Source organism: Gorilla gorilla, chromosome 4 (assembly GCF_029281585.2).
Source record: "Gorilla gorilla gorilla isolate KB3781 chromosome 4, NHGRI_mGorGor1-v2.1_pri, whole genome shotgun sequence".
NCBI lineage: Eukaryota > Metazoa > Chordata > Mammalia > Primates > Hominidae > Gorilla > Gorilla gorilla.
The window spans coordinates 92,192,018-92,202,050 of NC_073228.2; positions in this window are offsets into that span (position 1 = coordinate 92,192,018).

Below are 10,033 nucleotides of genomic sequence, written 5' to 3' on the forward strand. Positions count from 1 at the left end.
CAGTCAGCATTGACAGATTTTGGCAAAAATGTGGAGAAAAGGGAATGCTTATATACTGTCAGCAGGAATGTAAATTAGTACAACCCCTGTGGAAAACAGTATGAGGATTTCTCAAATAACTAAAAATAGAACTACTATTCAACCTCGCAATCCCATTACTAGGTATCTACCCAAAGGAAAAGAAACCATTTTATCAAAAAGACATTTTCATTCATATTTTTATTGCAGCACCATTCACAATAGCAAAGATATGAAATCAACCTGAGTGTCCATCAACAACTGACTGTATGAAGAAAATGTGTTTCATATACACTGTGGCACACTATGCAGCCATAAAAAAAGAATGAAGTCATGTCCTTCACAGCAATGTGGATGAAGCTGGAGGCCATTATTCTAAGTGAAATAACTCAAAATCAGAAAATCAAATACCACATGGTTTCACTTATAAGTGGGGGCTAAACAATGGGTACTCATGGACATAGGAAGTAAAATAATAAACACTTGGGGACTCCAAGAGAGGGGTAGGTGGGAGGGGGTGAGGGTTGAGAAACTACCTATGTTCTAAGTCCCTAAGCACCATGTTCATTGTTTGGTTAATGGGTTCACTAGAAGCCCAAACCTCAGCACTATGCAATACACTGATGTAATGAAGCTGCACAAGTACATGCTGAATCAAAAATAAAAATGAAAAAGAAACTACTTCCAATGAAAAAAATAAAGAGCACCTTCATGAAAATAAGATAATCAAATTTCTGTTTCCACCCAGAACATATGAATTCTTCCAGTGCATATTTATTCTGCAAAATTTGCTACATGTCCCTTTCCACTGACTCCTGCTCATTCTTCAGGTCTCAAAATAGTTATCACTCCCAAAGGAAACCTTCCCTAGGGTGCCCCTCTAAGAACATGCTGCATTTCTACCATGGAATTTCATGCATCTTAAGTCAATTGCGTCTTTCTTTAACCCAAAAGACTGCAGAAGCTCTATAAAGCCTGAGTTCTTATCTGTCTTGTTAGTGGTGCCAAATAAATACATGCTGAATTAAACAATGGACTCTGTGCTAGGAAATGCAAGTGCAAATATAGCATGGTTCCTGACCTCAGGGAGCTCCCAAACCAGTGAAGGGGGCCCACTCTCAAATGGACAATGGGAACACCCACGGAAAATGAAATAAAAGAGGGTGTCCTGGTGCTGGGAGAGCAGATCACAAGGAAGCCTGTCTGGACAGAGTAATGGAGTAGAGAGAAGAGAGCACAATTAGCAAGTCACAGAACCCATCTGGACTATATTCTCCTCGTAAGAGAATAGAAAATTTTAAATTAAAATCATAATTTAAAAATTAAATTATTAAATCATTAAATAATCATTTAATTTAATCTCCTCTAGAAAATTTTAAATTAAAATCATAAATGTCAGCATAAATATTTAGAATTGAGTTACCTGAAAACTGAGTTTCCAAAAAAAGATTCAAGATGGCTGACTCAAGACATTATACACCCACCTTGTCCAGAAAGAAGAGTCAACAGAGAATATCAGGGAGAGAACCTAGAGTCTAACAGAGAACTCACAGAAAACACCTGAAGCATAGAAGTCAAAGAAAGCAAGTGGCCAGCTTAGCCAAGATCAGCTGGGAGCCCCAAAGGGCTCAGAATTGCAACAAAAGGTAAGTGAGAGCTTCGGAGGTTCACATCCTGGCCACAGACTGCTGCAATCTAAACACAGAAGAGCTTCTCTACCCACACAGACCTTGACACTAATGTGGCTGGTGATTTAGAGACCCCATAAGGGCATTGCACCAGACAGGAAACTCCTACAGGGCCACGCCCACACAGACCTGAATAGTTGCAACAGAGCATCATTTGGGGAGCATAGCTGTCATAGGACTGAATTCTGCTTTGAGGGCAACAGCTCCATATCTCCACATTTCAGAATTTCCCACTTATGTTCATCACTGTCCACCTAGAGGGCTGCGGTGGCAGAGCACTGGCTGAATCCAAAGATGCTGCAAGGTCCTCAATACTCTAGGCCACAGGGAGTGCCATTCCCCAGGGAAAGGATGGTGCAGTGCAACAAAAGGCAGCCTCTATGATGAAGTAAACCAAACTTCATTCTTTCCAGAGGCCAAGAGCTCCCTTTCTGGGAGAAAGAAGTGACTCTGCCACCAGCAGTGGCACAAACTCTGAGCTCCACTGTGCAAGCAAAGATTAATATGTCCTTCCACTGGTGGAGTGGCCCCTGTGCTTGAGATCTCACATAGAGCTCTTCCCACTCTGCATGCCCACCCCTGCTTCTACAAGATACCAGGGCAGAAGAACCAAAAGTCTACTTGTCTGGGGCAGTAAGTGGTAACTGTAACCCCATTGACGACATGAACACCATGCTTGGCTTGCATAAAATGTTAGAGCCCTTCCTCCCTCTGAGTGATGCTGTGGCTCTGATGCCACGGAGAATAGGAGAGTCTGGGAGCAGTGTATCTGGAGTTGCTGAGAGTGACCATGAACTGCAGCCACCGCCAACACCAATCTATATCACTCAAGACCCAGAAGGTCATCCCATTAGTGCTACAGCCATTACCCATACCACACCAGCTGCCCAGGAACCTGAGGACATGCTCACCCACCTAGCCCACCATTTCCATTACCAACATTCAAGCAAGCCACCTGGAGACTTAAGAATCAGCTGCCAAAACAGGTGCCAACATATGCCACCCTGGGGCACAAAGATAGGCATGATCAGCCCACTGCTGCCAACACAGGGGCCTAAAGTCTGGCCCACTTGACTTCCAAGTCCCCAGCACAACTTCACTACAGCCTGTACTAATATGTGCACCCTAACCCTCTGAGGAAATCACAGAAAGTACTAACACCATTTACAGCCAAAGAATCCAGAGACTACACTATTATATGCATCCAGAATCAAAGCCAAGGTGCCCTACCCAACCAACACCACAGATATATCTTCAGGAAAAAGTCCTCCCCACAAGTAATTTCAAAAATAGGAAAAACTGATTCACAGATGCACAGAAATCAACACAAGGGCACAGGAAACATGAAAAACAAGTCAATATGACAAAGAAAGAACACATAATTCTCCAGCAATAGATCTTGATCAAAAAGAATCACCAAAATTCCAGATGAATAATTTAAAATATTGATTTTAAAGAAGCTCAGTGAGATACAAAAGAATTCTGAGATGAATACAAAGAAATCAGAAACACACTTCAGGATATAAATAAGAACTGTACCAAAGACATAGATAATTTAAAAAGAACCAGATAGAAATTCTAGAACTGAACAAATAATTGAAGAAAATACAAAATATATTTGAAAGCTTCAACAATGGAATAGATCAGGCAGAAGAAAGAATATCAGAACTTAAAGACAGGCCTTTTGAAATAACCCAGTCAGATAAAAAGAAAGAAAAAAAACAAAAAAGAATAAGCAAAGCCTTCATGATATTTGAGACAACATAAAGTGACCAAATACACAAATTATTGGTATTCTCAAGGCAAAGAGAAAACAAAAGGATTAGAAAATCAATTTAACAAAATAATAAATGAAAAATTCCCAAGTCTGGCAAGAGATTTAGACACTCAGATGCAGGAGACTCAATGATCAATGGGCAGACACAATGAAAAATGGTCTCCATGGGACGTTATTATCAGACCATCTAAAGTCACTGATAAAGAATAAATTCTAAAAACAGCAAGAGAAAGGTGCCCAGTCACCTATGAAGGAAACCGCATTAGATTCACAGTGGATTTCTCAGCAGAAAGTTTGAAGACCAGAAGAGAACGGGATGATATTTTTAAAGTGCCGAAAGAAAAAATCTCACAGCCAAGAAGCCAAGAATAGTATAACCAACACAATTATATTTTATAAATGAAGAAGTAAAGTCTTTCCCAGACAAGCAAATGCTGAGGCAATTTATTATAAGAAATGCTTAAAGAATAAACAAGAGAAAAATAAGGGAATAAACAATATATAAAACAATCAGAAAACAATTTACAATGTGACAGAAACACAGCCTCATATATCAATAATAACCTTGAACATAAATGAATTAAATTCTCCTCTTAGAAGACACAGAATGGCTGAATTGATTTTTTTAAAAAGCATGATCCAACTATGTACTGTTTATAAGAAACTCACCTTAGCAGTAAAGACACATATAAACTGAAAGTGAAGGAATGGAAAAAGCTATTACATGCAAAAGAAACCCAAAAGTCAGCAGGAGTACTATGTACTGTTTATAAGAAACTCACCTTAGCAGTAAAGACACATATAAACTGAAAGTGAAGGAATGGAAAAAGCTATTACATGCAAAAGAAACCCAAAAGTCAGCAGGAGTACTATGTACTGTTTATAAGAAACTCACCTTAGCAGTAAAGACACATATAAACTGAAAGTGAAGGAATGGAAAAAGTTATTATATGCAAAAGGAACCCAAAAGTCAGCAGGAGTAGCTATACTTATATCAGATAAAAAGACTTTATCCCAAGAACAATTAAAAAAAGACAAATAAGATGACTATACAATGATAAACAGATCAATCCAGCAAGAATATTTAACAATTCTAAACATATACATCCAACACTGGAGCACCCAGATTCATAAAACAAATATTCTAGATCTAAAGAAAGAAATAAACCTCAATACAATAATAGTGGGGGACTCAACATTCCACTCTCAGCATTAAACAGATCAGCTAGACAGAAAATCAACAAAGAAACATTGAATTTAAACTGGACTTTAGACCAAATGGCCCTAACAGACATTTACAGAACACTCTATCCAACAACTACAGAATGTACATTTTTTTTCCATCAACACTTGAAACATTCTGCAGGATGTACCACATATTAGGCCACATAAAAAGTCTCAGAAAAATTTTTAAAATTTGAAATCATATCAAGTGTGTTCTCAGACCACAATGGAATAAAACTAGAAATCAATAGCAAAAGGAACTTTGGAAACTATACAAATACATAAAAATTAAACAACATGCTCCTGAATGATTATTGGATCAATAAAAAATTAAGATGGAATTCAAAAAATTTCTTGAAACAAATGAAAATGGAACACAACATACTAAGAACTGTGGGATACAGCAAAAGTAGTGCTAAGAGGGAAGTTTATAGCAATAAATGCCTACATCAAAAGAGTTTAAAAATTCCAAATTAGCAATCCAACAATGCACCTCAAAGACCCAGAAAAGCAAGAATAAACCAAACCCAACATTAGCAGGAGAAAATAAAGAACAAGGGTCATAGTAGAGCTAAATGAAATTGAGACCAAAAAACAATACAAAGGATCAACGATATGAAAAATCGTTCTTTTGAAAATATAAAAACAACTGGTAACTACTAACTAGACTAACCAGGAAGAGAGAAGAGCAAATAAACAAAATCAGAAAGGAAAAAGGAGATATTACAACTGATACCACAGAAATACAAAAGATCCTCAGAGACTAACATGAACACCTACATGCTGACAAAATGAAAAGCCTTAAGGAAATAGATAAGTTTCCAAAAACATACATCCTACTAGGATCAAAACAGGAAGAAATGAAAAACCTGAACAGACGAATAACTGAGATTGAATCAGTAATATAAAGTCTCCCAACAAAGAAAATCTTAAGACCAGATGGATTAACAGCTAAATTCTGCCAAATGTACAAAGAAGAACTATTATCAATCTTCCTGAAACTATTCCAAAAAATTGAAAAGGAGAGAGTTCTCCCTAACTCATTCTATAAGCCCAGCATCACCTTGATACCAAAACCAAGCAAGGAAACAACAACAAAAAAGAAAACTACAGGTCAATGCCTCTGATGAACATAGGCACAAAAATCCTCCTACCAAACTGAATCTAACAGCACATCAAAAAGATGGTACAATACAATCAAGTGATCAAGTGGTACTTATCCAAGGGATCAAGAATGCTTCAACACATGCAAATTGTAAATATAATACATTAGATCAACAGAATGAAGGACAAAAGCCATATGATCATCTTAATAGATGCAGAAAAAGCATTTGGTAAAATTCCACATCCCTTCATGATACAAAGTCTCAACCAACTAGGCATAGAAACAACATGTCTCAATATAATAAAGGCCATATGTGACAAACCCGCAGGTAACATCATACTGAATAGGGAAAAGTTGAAAGCCTGTCCTCTAAAACCTAGAAAAAGACAAGCATGCCCACTTTCACTACTCCTATTCACCATAGTACCGGATGTTCTAGCCAAAGAAATCAGGAAAGACAAAGAAATAAAAGGCATTTACATAGGGAAAAGAGAAAGTCAAATTGTCCTCTTTGCTGAAGAAATGATCTTATGCCTAGAGAAACCTGAAGACTTCACCAAAATTCTTTTAGATTTGATAAATGAATTCCATAGTTTCAGGATACAAAATCAATGTGCAAAAACCAGTAGCATTTTTATACACCAATAATGATCTTGCTGAGAAAGAAAACAAGAAGAAAATCCTAGTAATAATAGCTACCAAGAAATAAAATACCTTGGAATGCATTTAACAAAGAAAGTTAAACATCTCTACAAAGAAACTATAAAACACTGATGAAAGAAATGAAGATGACACAAAGAAATTGAAAAACATTCCATGCTAATGGATTGGATGAATTAATTTTCTTAAAATGACTATATTGCCCAAAGCCATCTACAGACCCAATGCAATTGCTATTGAAATACCAATGATATTTTTCACAGAATTAGAAGAACAATCATAAAATTCATGTGGAACGAAAAAAAGAACCTGAATAGCCAAAGCAATCCTCAGCAAAGAGAACAAAGCTAGAGAGGCATAACATTACCTGACTTCAAAATATATTACAAGGCTATAATAACCAAAACAGCATGATACTAGTATAAAAATAGATGTATAGACTAATGGAAAAGACTAGAGAAGCCAGAAATAGAGCCACAAATTTACAGTCAACTGATCTTTAATAAAGCCAACAAGAACTTACATTCGTGAAAAAACACACCCTTCAATAAATGCTGCTGGGAAAACTGGACAGCCAAACACAGGGTAATGAAACTAGACCCCTATTTTCTCGCTATATACAAACATTGACTCAAAATGTATTAAAGCCTTAAATGTAAGTCCTGAAACCACAAAAGTATTAGAAAAAGTCTAGGGAATCAGCCAGGCATGGTGGCTCATGCCTGTAATCCCAGCACTTTGGGAGGCTGAGGTAGGGCAGATCACAAGCTCAGGAGTTCAAGACCAGCCTGGCCAATATGGTGAAACCCTGTCTCTACTAAAAATACAAAAATTAGCCAGGCGTGGTGATGCATGCCTGTAGTCCCAGCTACTTGGGAGGCTGAGGCAGGAGAATCTCTTGAACCCGGGAGGCAGAGGTTGCCAAGATCACACCACTGACTCCAGCCTGGGTGACAGAGCAAGATTCTGTCAAAAAATAAAATAAAATAAAATAAAACTAGGGAAAACTCTTCTACATATTGATCTAGGCAAATTCCTTATGACTAAGACCTCAAAAGCACAGGCAACTTAAACAAAGAGAGGCAAGTGGGAATTAAACCAAAAAGCTTCTTCACAGCAAAAGAAATAACAGAGTGAAGAGATAACCTGTTGTATGAGAGAAAATTTTTGTAAACACTTAATTTGACAGGAGACTAACATTTAGAATATACAATGAACTCAAACAACTCAATGGGAAGAAAAATAATCCCATTAAAAAGTGAGCAAAAGATATGAATAGATACTTCTCATAAGAAGACATACAGAAGGCCAACAGTTTTATCACAAAATGTTTGACATCATTAATCATCAGAGAAATGCAAATCAAAACCACAATGAGATATCATTTTACCCCAGTAAGTGTGGCTATTTTTAAAAAGACAAAAAATAACATACGTTGGTGAGGATGTGAAGAAAAGGGAATTCATACACTATTGGTAGGTATATGAACTAGTACAAACACTATGGAAAACAATATGGAGATTCCTCAAAAATCTAAAAATAGAATTACCACTTGATCTAGTAATCCCACGACTGGGTACCCACCCAAAAGGAAATAAGTGAATATATCAAAGAAGTAACCACACTCACACATTTATTACAGCTCTATTAACAGTAGCAAAGATATGGAATCAATCTAAATGTTCATCAATAAATAAAGAAAATATTTTATATATATATATATACACACACACAATGAAATACTATTCACCAATAAAATAGAATGAAATCATGTCATTTACAGAAATATGGATGAAACTAGAAGTCATTATCTTAAGCGATACAAGCCAGGTACAAAAAGACAAATATTGGACAGGCCATAGCGGCTCACATCTGTAATCCCAGCACTTTGCAAGGCCAAGGCAGGCAGATGGCTTGAGGTCAGGAATTTGAGACCAGCCTGGCCGACATGGAGAAACCCTGTCTCTAATGAAAATACAAAAATTAGGCGAGGAACGGTGGCTCACGCCTGTAATCCTAACACTTTGGTAGGCTGAGGCAGGCAGATCACCTGAGGTCAGAAGTTCAAGACCTGCCTGGCCAACATGGTGAAACCCCGTCTCTACTTAAAATACAAAAATTAGGTTGGCATGGTAGTGCATGCCTGTAATCCCGGCTACTCAAGAGGCTGAGGCAGGAGAATCCCTTGAACCCAGGATGGGGAGGTTGCAGTGAACCAAGATCACACCACTGTACTCCAGCCTGGGCAATAAAGTATGACTCTGTCTCAAAAAAGAAAAAAAATACATATATATATATTTTATATATATATATAAATGTGTGTATATATATTTTATATATATGTGTGTATATATTTTATATATGTGTGTATATATATTTTATATATGTGCGTGTATATATCTTATATATATGTGCGTATATATATCTTATATTTATGTGCGTATATATATCTTATATATATGTGCGTATATATATCTTATATATGTGCGTATATATATCTTATATATGTGCGTATATATCTTATATATGTGCGTATATATCTTATATATATGTGCGTATATATCTTATATATATGTGCGTATATATCTTATATATATGTGCGTATATATCTTATATATGTGCGTATATATCTTATATATGTGTGTATATATCATATATATGTGTGTATATATCATATATATGTGTGTGTATATATCTTATATGTGTGTGTATATATCTTATATATGTGTGTATATATATCTTATATATGTGTGTATATATCATACATATGTGTATCTATATCTTATACATATGTGTATCTATATCTTATACATATGTGTATCTATATCTTATACATGTGTGTATCTATATCTTATACATATGTGTGTATCTATATCTTATACATGTGTGTATCTATATCTTATACATGTGTGTATCTATATCTTATATATACGTGTATCTATATCTTATATATACGTGTATCTATATCTTATATATACGTGTATCTATATCTTATATATACGTGTATCTATATCTTATATATACGTGTATCTATATCTTATATATACGTGTATCTATATCTTATATATGTATGTGTATATATATCTTATATGTATGTGTATATATATCTTATATGTATGTGTATATATATCTTATATGTATGTGTATATATATCTTATATATATGTGTATATATATTATACACACACACACACATATATATTAGCTAGGCATAGTGGCACACACCTGTAGTCCCAGCTACTCGGGTGGCTGAGGCAGGAGAATCACTTGAACAAAGGAGGCGGAGGTTGCAGTGAGCAAAGATGGCACCACTGCACTCCAGCCTGGGCGACAGAGTGAGGTTCTGTCTCAAAAAAAAAAAAAAAAAAAAGGCAAATATTGCACGTTCTCACTTATATGTGGGAAATAAAAAATTGATCACACAAAGGTAGAAAGTGAAAAGATAGATAACAGAGACTGGGGATGGTGAATTGAGAGGAAAGGGAAGGATGAAAAGACATGGATTAAAAGATACAAATATATAGTAAGGTGGAAGGAATAAACTCAATGTTTGATAGCAGAG